General features: G+C 39.1%; 1 protein-coding gene across 2 annotated transcripts in view; it reads left to right on the top strand.

Moving 5' to 3' along the window:
• The first annotated feature begins 8662 nt into the window (after positions 1 to 8662).
• LOC115215354 (putative helicase mov-10-B.1) overlaps positions 8663 to 17543 on the top strand; it is a 64065-nt gene continuing 55184 nt past the window's right edge. For both annotated transcript variants that reach the window (XM_029784511.2, XM_036509055.1), the window contains exon 1: positions 8663 to 9193. The gene's annotated coding sequence lies outside the window, so the exon portion shown is untranslated. The remainder of the gene's footprint in view (positions 9194 to 17543) is intronic.

Raw genomic sequence — 17543 nt, forward strand, 5'->3', positions numbered from 1 at the left:
GTTGTAGGGGCAGGAGTGGTTGTAGGGACAGGAGTGGTTGTAGGGGCAGGAGTGGTTGTAGGGGCAGGAGTGGTTGTAGGGGCAGGAGTGGTTGTAGGGGCAGGAGTGGTTGTAGGGGCAGGAGTGGTTGTAGGGACAGGAGTGGTTGTAGGGGCAGGAGTGGTTGTAGGGGCAGGAGTGGTTGTAGGGGCAGGAGTGGTTGTAGGGGCAGGAGTGGTTGTAGGGGCAGGAGTGGTTGTAGGGGCAGGAGTGGTTGTAGGGGCAGGAGTGGTTGTAGGGACAGAGTGGTTGTAGGGGCAGGAGTGGTTGTAGGGGCAGGAGTGGTTGTAGGGGCAGGAGTGGTTGTAGGGGCAGGAGTGGTTGTAGGGGCAGGAGTGGTTGTAGGGGCAGGAGTGGTTGTAGGGACAGGAGTGGTTGTAGGGGCAGGAGTGGTTATAGGGGCAGGAGTGGCTGTGTGGTAAGTAGCTTGCTAACCAACCGCATGGTTCTGGGTTCAGTCCCACTGCGTGGCACCTTGGGCAAGTGTCTTCTACTATAGCCTCGGGCCAACCAAAGCCTTGTGAGTGGATTTGGTAGACGGAAACTGAAAGAAGCCCACCGTATGTATGCGTATGTTTATGTGTGTGTGTGTGTGTGTATGTGTGTGTGTGTGTGTGTGTATGTGTGTATGTGTGTGTGTGTGTTTGTATGTCTGTGTTTGTCCCCCCAACATCGCTTAGCAACCAATGCTGGTGTGTTTACATCTCTGTAACTTAGCAGTTCAGCAAAAGGGACCAATAGGATAAATACTAGGCTTACAAAGAATAAGTCCTAGGGTCGATTTACTCAACTAAAAGGTGGTGCTCCAGCATGGCCGCAGTCAAATGACCGAAACAAGTAAAAGAGAGAGAGTATATATAATATATATATATATAATATATATATATTATATATATATATATATATATTGTAAATGATTATATATATATATATATATATATATATATATATGATTGATTGATTGATTGATTCTAGTTTCAGCTCACGAGCTGTGGCCATGCTGGGGCACCGATAATCATTTACAATATATATATATATATATTTATATATACTCTCTCTCTTTTACTTGTTTCGGTCATTTGACTGCGGCCATGCTGGAGCACCACCTTTAGTTGAACAAGTTAACCCCGGAACTTATTCTTTGTAAGCCTAGTACTTATTCTGTCCATCACTTTTACCGAACCGCTAAGTTACGGGAATGTAAATATAGAATAAGTACTAGGCTTACAAAGAATAAGTTACAGGGTCAATCACTAAAGGCAGTGCTCCAGCATGGCCGCAGTGTATATGTGGATACATGTGTGTGTATACATATTTATGTATATATATATATATAGAGCAGGCTGTTCCGTTGATTCGGAACCCTCATCATCGTAACCGACGGAGTACTTCCATATAGATGTATACTTATAGATGTATAGGGGTAGATGTATCAGCAACAACAACAACAACCACCACAGCAACAACAACAACAAGGGCCACAGCAGGAACAACTGACCCAGCCTCAACCTTTAACACTCCTTAATTCAGCCACAATTGATGACCTTCTTAATGAAAGGGTTAACTTCTCAGATTCCAAATGTCAATGAAGAGACCTCCACTACAACAAGATGACCAAAGTTTTTTTTTTTTTTTTCCAAGGTCTGCGGTCTCCTGCCCTTAAGCCCTAGACCATCACCTAATCACCCTTACGGCTTGTTGCTTAACAACAACAAGAATCACAACAACATCAACAATTACAGCTACAACAACCACCTCAAAAACAGCAACCTACACAGCTTCAACCTCCTACCATTCTAATTTGTGATCAACCAACTAAATGCTTACTTGAAGACCCATAAAGGAATTTGCCAAACACAATGGAAATTTAACCAAATCCTATGACTGGCACCCTGCCAGCCGTTGCCAGTGCTGCTGGACTGACCCCTGTGCAGGTGGCAAGTAAAGAAACACCGTTTTGACCCTGTGCTTGAGGAGATCCATTGAGTCAAGTACACCAACATCAAAAATCAGTGGAAATTGTAGTTGTGACCCCTGTGCCGGTGGCACATAAAAAGCACCATCCGAACGTGGCCGATGCCAGCGTCACCTTGACTGGCTTCCGTGCCGGTGGGACGTGAAAAGCACCAACCGATCGTGGCCGTTGCTAGCCTCGCCTGGCACCTGTGCCAGTGGCACGTAAAAAGCACCCACTGCACTCTCGGAGTGGTTGGCATTAGGAAGGGGCATCAAGCTGTAGAAACATTGCCAGGTCAGACTGGAGCCTGGTACAGCCTCCTGGCTTCCCAGACCCCGGTTGAACCGTCCAACCCATGCTAGCAAGGAAAACGGACGTTAAACGATGATGATGTTAATTGATGATGATGATGATGATGTAAATTAGAGAAAACCCACTATTATGTAATTCAAGCAATGATAGACATAAATCACACCACACATATTTGCTAATTCTGTGCTGTCTATTTAATATTATGTACTTTTTGTAATCTAGATAAATGTTTTATCATATACTAGCAGTATCGCCCGGCGTTGCTCGGGTTTGTAAGGGAAATACCTCTCTTTTACTCTTTTAATTGTTTCAGTCATTTGACTGCGGCCATGCTGGAGCACTGCCTTTATTTGAGCAAATCGACCCCGGGACTTTATTCTTTGTAAGCCCAGTACTTATTCTATCGGTCTCTTTTGCCGAACCGCTAAGTGACGGGGATGTAAACACACCAGCATCAGTTGTCAAGCAATGCTAGAGGGACAAACACAGACACACAAACATATACATACACTTACACACATATATATACATATATACGACAGGCTTCTTTCAGTTTCCGTCTACCAAATCCACTCACAAGGCATTGGTCGGCCCGAGGCTATAGTAGAAGACACTTGCCCAAGGTGCCACGCAGTGGGACTGAACCCAGAACCATGTGGTTGGTTAGCAAGCTACTTACCACACAGCCACTCCTGCGCCTATATAAGCATTTTTAGAGATGTAAAGTATAATAGCCATCGCAATATGGTTAACCACAAAGGGAGGGGGGTGTTACTGTAGCTTTTTACGTTCTGAGATTTAATAATAAATTTTTAGAGAGTTACTTCCCTTATATATGCCAAAAATGCATTAAAAATGGGAAAAATTGATGGTAAATTTTTTTAAAATCGTAGACTCATCGTAGACGCGCGCTAATACCCAGAAGGGCTCGATATGAATATCGACTATAAGATACCCGCTTTGGGTTAAACTGCACCACAAAATGTGGGAGTAGTTAGGAATCTAAATCGTAGGAGACAGACAGCACACAACCTCACTTTTATATATAACTAGCAGTATCGCCCGGCGTTGCTCGGGTTTGTAAGGGAAATAACTATATAAGCATTTTTAGAGATGTAAAGTATAATAGCCATCGCAATATGGTTAACCACAAGGGGGGGGTGTTACTGTAGCTTTTTACGTTCTGAGATTTAATAATAAATTTTTAGAGAGTTACTTCCCTTATATATGCCAAAAATGCATTAAAAATGGGAAAAATTGATGGTAAATAATTTTTAAAATCGTAGACTCATCGTAGATGCGCGCTAATACCCAGAAGGGCTCGATACGAATCACGACTATAAGTTACCCGGTTTTGGTTACACTGCACCGCAAAATGTGGGAGTAGTTAGGAATGTAAACCGTAGGAGACAGACAGACACACAACCTCACTTTTATATATAAAGATTTTATTTTTTTGTTTGTGTTTTACGTCTATCATTGTTTGAATTACGTAATAGTGGTTTTTCTTTATTTATATGTGTGTGTGTGTGTGTGTGTGTGTGTGTGTCTATCTATATATGGCTATGTTTCGTAACACCTCGCAAAGTTGTCAACAAACTGTCAACCGGATCAGCTGTTTTCTGCGTTAATTTCCGTAAATTTTTTTCTGTTTATTTACTTTTGTTTTAAAGTGAAAGAGAGGAGAAAGTGAAAGATCTATGAACGAGTATTAGAAATGGACTTGTGTGTGCGTGAGAAAGAGAGAGAGAGAGAGAGAGAGAGAGAGAGAGAGAGAGAGTGAGTGAATTAGTGCCACTTATACATGAGAACACACACGTTCACTCTCGCTCTCTCTCTCACACACACACACACGCACATACAAAAAAGATGTACGCATATGTATTGATGTATGTACAATTACATGAGAACACACCCCTTCACTCACTCTCTTTCTCTCTCTCTCTCTCTCACACACATACACACACATGCACGCCTCCACTTCATATACACGTTCATATTTCACTTTCTCCTCTCTTTCACTTTAAAACGAAAGTAGATAAATAAAATAAAAAATTATGGAAATTATGCAAGTCAAAACGAAGGATTGCCCACGCCTATATATATGTACACACATACACACACATACGTATGTATGTATGTATGTATGTATGTATGTATGTATGTGTGTATACATATATATATATATATATATATATATATATATATATATGTATATATAAATTAATAATAAAATATTAGGGAATAAATCCAAACTTACAGGGAAAAATTTAGGATTAAATCCAATTTTATAATAAAATATTATATTATATTAAATTAGAGATAAAACCACTATTAGGCAAATCATACAATGAAAAACTTAAGCCAATACATAAAATTAATTGAGTTATATTATTTTAAATATATATCAAAATTATTAATTATCTAGCTAATCTTTAAAATAATATAAATTAATAATCTTATGTATTGGCTTAAGTTCATTGTATGATTTGCCTAATAGTGGTTTTATCTCTAATTTAATATAATATATATATATATATATATATATATATATTATATTAAATTAGAGATAAAATTACGGAGATGTACTTGCATAGCAAGTGATTTGATCTGAGATCGTGTGCTGAAACGAAAACAATTGCAGCGTGGAAGGTGTTTATAAGCCATTTAAGAAACACACAAAAGCCGTTCGATTCACTTCAACATTTAAGTTTAATTTGTCAAAATATTTTTTATATATATATATATATATATATATAGAGAGAGAGAGAGAGAGAGAGAGAGAGAGAGAGAGATAGATAGATAGATAGATAGATGATAGATAGATAGATAGATAGATAGATAGATTGAAAGATAGATAGATAGATTGATAGATAGATAGATAGAAAGATAGATAGATAGATAGGCGTGGGTGTGACTGTGTGGTAAGATGCTTGCCTCCTAATCACATAGTCCCACTGCGTGATACCTTGGGCAAGTATCTTCTACTGTAGCGTCAGGTTGACCAAAGCCTTGTGAGTGGATTTGGTTGACAGAAAAGCACCATCCTTTCGTGTCCGTTGCCAGCCTCGCCTGGACCCCGTGCCGGTGGCACATAAAAAGCACCATCCGTTCGTGGCCGTTTGCCAGCTCTGTCTGGCACCTGTGCGGGTGGCACGTAAAAAGCACCCACTACACTCACGGAGTAGTTGGCGTTAGGAAGGGCATCCAGCCGTAGAAACACTGCCAGATCTGACTAGGCCTGATGAAGCCTTCCGACTTCACAGACCCAAGTTGAACCGTCCAACCCATGCTAGCATGGAAAACGGACGCTAAATGATGATGATGATGATGATATATCCATCTATCTATCTATCTATATATATATATATATATAAATGTATGTATGTATATATTTATGTGTATGTGTTCGTGCCTGTGTCCACCCCTCCACTCATCACTTCACAATGCATGTTTGTGTGTTGATGTCCACGTAACTTAGTGGTTCGGCAAAAGAGATCGATAGAGTAAGCACCAGGCTTACAAAGAATAAGTTTGCTGGTGGCACGTGAAAAAACATTCGAGCAAGGTCGTTGCCAGTGCCGCTGGACTGGCTCCTGTGCAGGTGGCACATAAAAGATACCATTTGAGTGTGTCCGTTGCCAGTACTGGCTGACTGGCCCTCGTGCCGGTGGCACGTAAAAGCAACCACTACACTCTCGGAGTGGTTGGCGTTAGGAAGGGCATCCAGCTGTAGAAACACTGCCAGATCTGACTGGCCTGGTGCATCCATCTGGTTCGCCAGTCCTCAGTCAAACTATCCAACCCTTGCCAGCATGGAAAGCGGACGTTAAACGATGATGATGTCGATGCCTTTGGACTTTTTGATTAGCTCACCCCCATTAAAAATTCGGTTATCTCCCCATGTTTTACGAGAACTATTGATACTTTTGGTTTATGCCCCTCAACTAAAGAAAAATTGTCTCACCCTCAATAAACCAAAAAAATAAAAATGAATAGTGAAGCATTGTTTTGGTTATCTCACCCCCATTAAAAAATTGCCATTAAAAATTGGGTTATATCCGCACTTAAAAACTGAGTTTATGTGGTGACAAGAGATTGGATTAAAAGAGTTGGATCCTTTTGATTCAGTTTTCCAACACATTGTCGACGTTTGGCCTCCTCAGTAGGAAGGATATGATTTAGTATTAGATTCACTAAAATGTCTAATTTTTTTCAGTTTTGTATGATTTATTATAAAAATGTTAGAGTGGCTGTGTGGTAAGTAGCTTGCTAACCAACCACATGGTTCCGGGTTCAGTCCCACTGCGTGGCATCTTGGGCAAGTGTCTTCTGCTATAGCCCCGGGCCGACCAATGCCTTGTGAGTGGATTTGGTAGACGGAAACTGAAAGAAGCCTGTCATATATATGTATATATATATATATGTGTGTGTTTGTGTGTCTGTGTTTGTCCTAGCATTGCTTGACAACCGATGCTGGTGTGTTTACGTCCCCGTCACTTAGCGGTTCGGCAAAAGAGACCGATAGAATAAGTACTGGGCTTACAAAGAATAAGTCCTGGGGTCGATTTGCTCGACTAAAGGCGGTGCTCCAGCATGGCCGCAGTCAAATGACTGAAACAAGTAAAAAGAAAAAAAGAATAAAAAAAAAAGAAAATATATACACACACACATATATATCTATCTGAGACCCCCTTCGGTCACGACACTGACCATGGGATTGCACCTAGAAAGTTACCCTCCCAGGCACAAGTCCAGGTAAGGTTCTTTATGAAAGACCAGCAGTCACCCATACATACCGGCCTCCTCTCTCCACGCCACCAGTGTTAGTTAACCAAGGGGAAAGGCAAAGGGGCCGATACAGCTTGGAACCTGTCACGTCGAAACTGATTTCTACAGCTGAGTGAACTGGAGCAACATGAAATAAAGTGTCTTGCTCAAGAACACAACACGCAGCCCGGTTCGGGGTTCAAGCTCACAACCTCACGATCGTAAGCTCGACGCTCGAACCACTGAGCCATGCGCCTTATATATATATATATATATATATATATATATATGGCCGATGCCGGACCCCCACCCCCCGGCACCTGTGCAGGTGGCACGTAAAAAGCACCCACTACACTCGCGGAGTGGTTGGCGTTAGGAAGGGCATCCAGCTGTAGAAACTCTGCCAGATCAGACTGGAGCAGCCCCTGGCTTCCCAGACCCCAGTCGAACCGTCCAACCTGTGCTAGCGCGGAAAACGGGCTTTAAACGATGATGATGATGATGATGATATATATATATATATACACGATAGGCTTCTTTCAGTTTCCATCAACTAAATCCACTCACAAGGCTTTGGTCAGCTCGTGTCTGCAGTAGAAGACACTTGCCCAAGGTACCACGCAGTGAGACTGAACCTGGAACCACACAGCCACCCCTGCCTCTATAGCAAATCACCCCATGCCTATTGAGGAGATCAAATATCAACAATGTGTTGAATCAACAGGATCTAAAGTTTTAAATCCAATTTCCTGTCACATAAACTCAATTTTTTAGTGGGGAGATAATCCAGCTTTTTAATGGTAAGTTTTTAATAGGGGTGAGATAACCAAAAAGTACGGACTTCTTTAAGCTAAAGGCGGTGCTCCAGCATGGCCGCAGTCACACGACTAAAACAAGTAAAACAAAAAGTATACCATTTTAATGCCGAGCAACGCCGGGTATCTCTGTTAGTGTGACACACATATATATATATATATAATATATATATACACACACACACACACACATATATATATATTTATATGGTGTGTGTGTGTGTGTGTATATATATATATATACACATATATATATATCTATATATCTTTTATATATATATATATATATTTATATGGTGTGTGTGTGTGTATATATATACACATATATATATATATATTATATATACATATTTATATATATATATATATATATATACATGTATATATATATATGCATGTATGTATGTATGTATGTACGTACGTACGTACGTATGTATGTATGTATGTATGTATATATGTCTGTAAGTATGAGTGTGTATATGATGACGTATGTGTTTTCTTTGCTTCTGTGTCCTTGGTTGATGCGAAATTGAAACTGATTATTCCTACGACACCTCGTTCCACACAATAAAAAATAAATAATAAATAAATATAACAGATAAGAAAAGTAAAACTGAAAATTATTTCGTAACAGAAAGCGAAAGTCTTCTTCCCGGAAGAAGAAAGTGAAAATAATCTTCTCGCAGAAAGTTATATATGGATGTGGGTGCGCTCACACACACATATATATACATGTATATATATATAGCGATTAAGGGTGGCAAAATATATTTTTTGTAGCTTGGTAGAATTGGTTAATTTACTGAGTGGAAGCGAAAGAGTCAAACATACTCCACGTGGCGAAGATAATGAATGGGTTTGTCGTTTCGTTTGTTTACACACCAGCACGTATTTGAAAACCTAAAATAATCAGGGTCAAGATCTTTATATTGACCAATAACGGCACTCGATGGTGGTGGCATTCACAGAATACTGGACGGGCTTAATAATAATAATAATAATAATAATACTGGAAATGAATCGAAATATTTGCGTTGAAAACCTGATTAATTGTTAACAGATAAAAAAACTCGCCACGAATTATTTGCTTTATCTTTTTCTTGGAATTATCACCTGAGAAGCCTTCTTCGAATTAAACGTACCGCCCTCAGCTTTCTATGTGCACCCGCGCATGACATACACATATATAAACACGCACAGACACACACACAGATAATATACTTGCTGTGGGTTGTCTAAAAACAGTTTCATTTATTAGGAGGTGCACGTGTGTAATTAATCTCAATTGAACGTCGAAAAGGTAAGTAAATATACCTCCAGGTTTACGAATATTTTTCATCATATAACTGGATTATTATAATTTGGAATTATTCTCGAATAACAACAGTAATAAGCATTCCTTCCTTTTTTTCTTCTCCCCGTCCACATTGCTTTTATTTTCTTGTCTCGGGGCTGTGTTTTATTTTGTTAATGAGAATCACAAGTAAGTTGTCGATGATTATGGCTTTTAAAGGGTCAATATAAAGACTAGTTAATTAATTTGGTTGATGATAGGAAGTTGGGGGACTTTACTACCGCTCGTTGAGAAGTTTATTATAAACCAGGAACTAGATTTCTGACCCTAATTGAAGACTTACAATAATATAGACCGTTCGTGAAAGCAGCCTTTTATTATGTTTTTGCTACCGTGTTAACAGGTTGTAGCACTTTGCTACTTACTTTGAAGAGAAGTTGAGAAGTCCACAAGGTCCGGTTAGGCTTCTTAACTTGCTTATTTGGCGACCGACAGAACTTGTAATTAACCGAAAATACTAAACAAACCAGGAAGTTATCTGATGGTCGTGAGATGTGCTAAAAGCAACAGCTAAATCGCCCTCAACTTTTCTTTTCCATAGTGAAACTTAATTCAACACTGTATTTATGAATTTGTTTTTCTCGCCATGAAACATGGGATCTTTTTTCAAACCTTTTTCTGCTACTCAAACGAAAAATAAATGAATCTAAAATTATTTTTCAAACTCTATCCCATTACACAAGCAAAAAATAATTTATAAATTTCTTTCTCTTCGAAAGTCCTACCCCCACCCGGAAAAAAATTTCCCCCACAAATCTCATTATAATCAGTTCGTTGGCGCAAGTTTTTGTTCTCGTATTTGTTTAATACACATTTTTTAAACACCTAATTACACTTTTTTCTTCTGTTTGGTGGTCAGGTGTTAAACATTAACCCAAAGTCCTCTCTCTCTCTGTTTATAGAGTAGGGAGCGGCGGGAAAGAAAGATTTAACTTGATCGATACGATTGACATTCTGTTTTAGGCCTTCTGAAAAACTTTTGAAACTGTCAGTAAATAATCAAACTCGTTATATTAAGATCGCCTAAAATGTTTTATCGAGGCCAAAACCTGACCACGAAACTTCCACGTTGACAAGTTTTTGTAGATTACAAAAGTGAAACATTCCAAAATGTCTTCAATATTTTATAGTTTAAAAGACTGCAAAATATCTGTGGGTGCCTCTTCGTTTCCAGGGTTCAACGGAAGTATTTCACCTTTGAGATGAAAGTGTTTAGCTGGAAAATGAAAATCTTATGGAGTACCTGTAACAATTAGATAAAGCAACTTCGATTTAGCAGAAACGAAAGAGTTTGTAGTTTATAAGACACGAGGTGCGCCATCCTCGGAACTTTACTTTCATTATTGAAAACTTTTAATGGTGGGCATACTGGCAGAATGGTTAGCGCTTAGGACAAAGTGCTTAACGATACTTTCTTACGCTCTACGTTATGAGTTCAAATTCAGCGGAGATCAACTTGTGTCTTTTATCCTCTCGGGATCGATAATATAAAAGTACCAGCCAAGTACTGGGCTTCATGTAATCGACTTGCCCCTCCCCTCAAAAAATATTATTATAGAACAGCACAACTTGGGTTTATTATTTTTTAACCGAAAAGATCCTTTTTTTTTTTGCGTCCGGCTGAGTTTTGGAATAATTGTTCCTTCGAAGTCCCATACTTCGTGTAGAAACAACAGAGAGGGTTTTTTTTTGTTGTTGTTTTGGTCCCACCTTCCATCGTGTTTCATACTTTCATACCACGGTTATCACAATACTGAAAGAAAGAAAAAAGTATTTCACAAAATTTCAATTAAACTTCGGGAAGGCGAAATTCTGGTACCTCTTGGGTGCTCAGACCAGGATTTCGTCATATATATATATATACACACACATGTGGATGTCTTTATGTTTATTTCTGTCAAGTTGTTTGTATATAAAACAATTTTAACATTCAACTGAGAAATTACTCAATACTCCTTAGCAGAACACATATAGACTCAGTTTTTACGACGAAAAAACTGATAGTGACTTCGAAGTTTCGTCATGCGTATAAATATGGAGTAAGATGCCCGCATTTCTGGCGACAAATTTCGTCCGTGGCATCTTCTGTCCGTAACCCACTACTTCCCTCTTTGATTTTTAGTTTTTTGGGGGGTTTTTTAAACAGAAATTCACTCTTTTGGCTATGGTGATTCCGATTCTGGGGGGGAAAAAATGGCAAATTCAAAATTTCAATTCCTCTTCATTTCTTATTTTTTCACTTTTTTCAGAAGTTTTTTTTTTTTTTTTGGTGTGGGGTGGGCCGCAAATTATGTACAAAAATACAGAGATAATGATTCTGAAAAAAAGAATCTGTTTGTAAAATTTCAATTTTTCAAAAAAAAAAAAAGATAAATATTACTCCAAACTTCTTCCACCCCTTGCTCGATTTATGGCCTTCAAGCAGGCTACCCACATACTAGAAATAACAGCGAAATCTCACACATTCTTTTTGGCACATAGGCACATTCTCTGTATCGAATGTTTTGGTGTATCAGTCTTTTGCTCCCCCTTGGATAACATTGGGGTGGAATGGAGAAGATAGGCTGCTTATGTCTCTGCCATGTGCGCCGTCTTCCTTTTCTCTTGGCTTCGAACATCGCCACTTGCTACGGTCTTGGGCTTGTTTCAAACGATTTAGGGTCAATTAGGGACAGTACACGGAAGTCGAAAATATTCAACATTGAAAACATTAAAGACTATTTTAAAATAATAAAATTACTTTATTGCAGGTCCCATTTATTCCTTTGGTGACACGTGCTTTCCTTGGGCCTAACTACTTTTTGATGCCCCAAGTCTTTTGAAGGAGTTTGTGTTTATTCCTCCGTGTCCTGTAATTTGTTACCACCAATTTCTCTAGCATTTTCACTCCTTTCAGACATATTATAACTGAAACTTCAGCATAATCCAGAATCTATATCCTGGAAATTGTATCTCTGCAAACTTTTATCTATTAGAAATATAAAAAAAATATAAAAAAATATATCCCAGTAAAGTTATTTATTGTGGGGCATCAAACTGTAATTAAGGCATTACTTCTACTGTCAAAAGCACCTTTGACCAGCTTGCACCCGCGTGCGCGCTCTTTAAAATGAAACCGACAGTGAAAGGGTGAATGTAAAAACTAACTTGGCTCTTTTGGATTCCCGAAACGAATAAAAAAAAAAAAACAGCCGAATCATGGTCTATCCTGTTTTTAGTTTTCAAATTTGTTTCTCCAATTTATATTTAAACATCGTTAAACTTTCAAAAGAATATCGGCAATCTTTCGTCGCCAAAATATTTGAATGATCTTTATTTTACGTAAATAGTTAATTTTTAAAAATTGTTTTTTTTTTTTTTTGATTTTTCTATCACTGCTAACTTAGATGAAGGAACCCAGGCGTAGGTTTCTGCCCTAAGCATATATTTTATGATAGCCTTTGGCAATTGGAAACGGTAGTCCACCAAATTAGACATACCTACACATATGGGTACTATTTAAGAAGAGTGGTATCGGTGCGCGCACTCGCGCATCCGCCTTAGCTAGTCGTGACTAGTCGATCCTTCTTTTGTGTTTTATTTATTTTGTTTTAAAAAATTATTTATTTTGTGTTTTATTTACTTTGCTAGGTAGTCGTAGGATCGACTAGTCACGACTAGCTATCGCAGATATGCGAGTGCGCGCACCGGGACCACTCTTCTTAGATAGTACCCACATAGGTACCCCCCTGTCCCCATCGAGTTTGTTTCCTCATAACTTCCCAGAAAATACTCTTTCGGGTGGTGCAATTTTTTCCAGGTGGGGGGTGGTTTCGGAAAATTGACATGAGTCGTGTTTGTTTCCTCATATCTTTCAGAAAAAAGGTTAATTTGTAAATAAAATCTTCCACAGCTTTTTTCCAGAGTTGTGTCGATCGGATCGGAATTTAATCCGGAAAAGAAAAAATGGTCGACACTTAGTCATACATAGTGACACGTGTCACTATGTGGCTGTACTGGCCACCACCCAAATTGTTTTTTTTTTTTTTTTTCTCGTATTAAATTTTGAAAAGTATTTGTAGAAAATTACCTGTTTTTCAGAAAGTTAGGAGGAAACATAGTCGACTCGTTTTAATTTTCTGAAACCCCTTTTGATTCCACTCTCGGAAAAGGTTTGGGGGCTAATGCAGTTTCGCACCTCTCCTTGATAAATGCATTAAAAAAAACACTGGCGGCGATCTTTCGGTACAAGTACCATAACTGCCAATTTATAAACCCACGTGGGTTTATTTTCATTTCTGAAGAAAAGAAAGAAACCCTTTTCGCCCCCCCCCCCTAAAATTTTGAACTTTTTTTGAGAAATTTTTTTTTTCCCATGTTTTAGATGACAGCGATTCCGAATTTGCAAGAAACCATGTTTTCAAGATTCTAAATTCAACAAGCATATAGATATGTGTATAAAGAGATAGATATGAATGTCTTCCTGGGGCTAAAACCAATGGTAACACCGTCTTCTTCTATAGGACCGCCATATTTAGTTGACAAATATATTTTATGAATAAACGGACAGGGATATAAATACATCATCATCGTTTAACGTCCGTTCTCCATGCTAGCATGGGTTGGACGGTTCGACCGGGGATCTGGGAAGCCAGGAGGCTGCACCAGGCACCGGTCTTATCTGGCAATGTTTCTACAGCTGGATGCCCTTCCTGACACCAACCACTCCGTGAACGTAGTATAGACAGATAAATAAATGGATGAAAAAGTTCAAAATTTAAAATTGAGGGAAGGGGTGAAATTTGAGCCCCTTATTAAATTTCATAACATTAATTATTAAATATCAATGTTTGTTTCTCATAAAATGGTGAATATCTAATTTACATTGAATTCTCGTTTGCACAAGTAAAATGCAAATTCTCTTCACTTTAATGTTTTTGACTGGGTTTAAATTCAATTTGCATATGTTCATCAATCCGCTACAATCTCTTTCACGTAAACAAAATAAAAAATTTAAATTGGGGTGGGCGGGGGGCTAAATTTAAAAAAAAACTTTTTTTGCATATTCGTCATCTTTGACATCTAAAATGTAGGAATCTGAAAAAAAATTTTTTTGAAAAACTGCATTTTTCAAAAAGAGGTGTGAAGCTGCATTAACCCCAAAGATTTCTATATTATCCACAAATTCCAATATAATTGGAGCATGGTAAATTCCATTGTCTCGACCACGGTCGAACAATGATGATGATGATGAACCACAAAATATTTAGTGACGATGATGACAACAAAACCAATAATCAAAGAGTGAAGGATAAACGAAGGAAATTTAGAAAGAAAGTAGCAAGGAAGGCTGAAATGGGAATTTCTTTTGCGAATGCTACAAGAAATCTGGAAGATTTCCTCATAGACTAAGAAAGGGGCCAGCCATGTCACACTCCGTGTCACGCTGAATCTCCCTGAGAACTACATTAAGGGTACGCGTGTCTGTGGAGTGCTCGGCCACTTGCATTTTAATTTCACAAGCAAGCTGTTTTGTCGATCGGCTCAACTGGAACCCTCGTCGTCATGCCAGTGGTGAACACCCTCTGGCTCTCATCTAATCAGGCAGGCGAGGCAGCTTTCCTTTGCCTGGTGACTGGCAAAAGAGGTTATCAGGTGGATGAAGCCAAAAGGAATTACGACAGACCTTTCTCTTTGGGTAAAACCCTCATTGACATTTTCAAGTTTCACTTGAAAAGGAAAGTGAGGGTGGAGAGGGAGAATTTATTAAAAGGTGGGTGGAAGTTGCAAAAATGGTAAGAGTGGATGGTGCAACTCTAAGTGTAGACCTGCGAGTCTGGAGAGGGCACTTGTCTTTGGAGATCTTGGATGGTCGCATTCCTTGATTATCCCTAAAGGTCCCCCTGTATCAAGGGACCCCATTACTATTACTCTTTTACTTGTTTCAGTCATTTGACTGCGGCCATGCTGGAGCACCGCCTTTAGTCGAGCAAATCGACTCCGGGACTTATTCTTTGTAAGCCCAGTACTTATTCTATCGGTCTCTTTTGCCGAACCGCTAAGTGACGGGGACGTAAACACACCAGCATCGGTTGTCAAGCAATGCTAGGGGGACAAACACAGACACACAAACATACACACAAATATATACATATATACGACGGGCTTCTTTCAGTTTCCGTCTACCAAATCCACTCACAAGGCTTTTGTCGGCCCGGAGCTATAGTAGAAGACACTTGCCCAAGGTGCCACGCAGTGGGACTGAACCCGGAACCATGTGGTTGGTTAGCAAGCTACTTACCGCACAGCCACTCCTGCGCCTATTATATATACTTCTAATGTACATCATCATCCTCATCGTTTACTATCCTGCTTCCATGCTGGCATGGGTTGGATGGCTCGACAGGGACTGGCCAAGCAGGAGCCTGCCCTGTTGATACTCCATATGCTTTTTCTTTTTACCATTCCATTATATTTAATATCACAAATGTAGGCGCAGGAGAGGCTATGTGGTAAGAAGCTTACATCCCAACCACAGAGTTCTGGGTTTAATCCTACTGCATGGCACCTCGGGCAAGTGTTTTGTACTATAGCCTTAGGCTAACCAAAGCCTTGAGTGGATTTGACAGACGGAAACTGTAAGAAGCCTGCCCATATATATATATGTGTGTGTGTATGTATATATATATATATATATATTGTTGTATTTAGGAATGGTCATTTTTCCAGTTACTCTTAATCTTAATAAGATTAAGATTAATGTAAAAAATAAATAACGATGAAGCAAAGTAGCACCAAATATATAGTGCGTGTGTTTTTATTGGCTAAACTGGCAAAATGACCATTCCTAAATACAATATGTTTCAACACACGATTTCACATCAAAAATCTTGCACAACAAATATATATATTTACATTTATACTAGCAGTATCGCCCGGCGTTGCTCGGGTTTGTAAGGGAAATAACTATAAAAGCATTTTTAGAGAGTTACTTCCCTTATATAACAGCAAAAATTATTAAAAAGCGGAAAAATTGATGGTAAATAATTTTTTAAATCGTAGATACATCGTAGACGCACGCTAATACCCAGAAGGGCTTGATATGAATCACGACTATAAGATACTCGAATTTGGTTAAACTGCACCGCAAAATGTGGGAGTAGTTAGGAATCTAAATCGGAAGAGACAGACTCTCACACACACAACTTTAGTTTTATATATAAAGATTTATATACACGTGTGGGTCTTTGTGTCAGTGTTTGTCCCCCACCATCACTTGATAACAAATGCTGGTGTGTTTACATCCCTGTAACTTAGTGGTTCAGCAAAAGAGACTGATAGAATAAGTACCAGGCTTACAAAGAATAAGCCCTGGATCGATTTCTTAGACTAAAAGGTGGTGCTCCAGCATGGCTGCAGTCAAGAGACAAACCCCCTCCCCCACTTTGTGTCTGTCTTTGTATTGTCCCCTCATCCTTCGCCCTGGTGGCAAATTGTTGTTTTTGTGGTGAGCAGGAAGAATCGTTGGCAGCCTGACAAAATGCTTGGCAGTATTTTCTCTGTCTTTGTGTTCTGAGTTCCAATTCCATCAAGGTCAGCTTTGCCTTTCATCCTTTTGGGGTCAATGAGTACCAGTTGCATACTAGGAGGATTGATGTAATCAACTTACCCCCTCCCCCAAAATTTCAGGCCTTGTGCCTTTAGTAGAAAGGATTATTATTACCTCCACCTTGCTAGAGATATTGTTTTCAGTGGTGTTGGTTGGTTTGTCCATGGACAAAATATCTCAAGACCCACTGGATGGATTTGGATGAAACTTTCAGCGATGTTTGACACAAACTGGTTAGATTTTGATATCCATCCGGTACCGGATAAGGATTCTGGATTATTTTTTTCTGTTCTTTTACTTAATTTTTGAGAGTGGTCAGGTTCGTTTTTAGTATTCTCATTTGCAAGAGCATTCGAGTTTATTTCAGATGTTCTCATTTTAAAACTCATCTCCGGCTAATCATTGAGAGGATGCTGGTGTTGCCTTGGAGGAGGTTTGTGCTCTTTTTATTATTAAGGTGGTGATCTGGCAGAATCGTTAGCATTCTGGGTGAAATGCTTAGTGGTATTTCGTCTGTTGCTATATTTTGAGTTCAAATTCCTCCGAGGTTGACTTTGCCTTTCATCCTTTCAAAGTCGATAGATTAAATACCAGTTATGCACTTGGGTCACTGTAATCAACTAGGTCCCTCCCAACAAATTTGAGGCCAGATGCCTCCTGCAGAAAGAATTATTATTATTATTATTACTATTATGAGAACTTTCCTTT

The sequence above is a fragment of the Octopus sinensis genome, linkage group LG1 (genome assembly GCF_006345805.1).
Source record: "Octopus sinensis linkage group LG1, ASM634580v1, whole genome shotgun sequence".
Classification (NCBI taxonomy): Eukaryota; Metazoa; Mollusca; class Cephalopoda; order Octopoda; family Octopodidae; genus Octopus; species Octopus sinensis.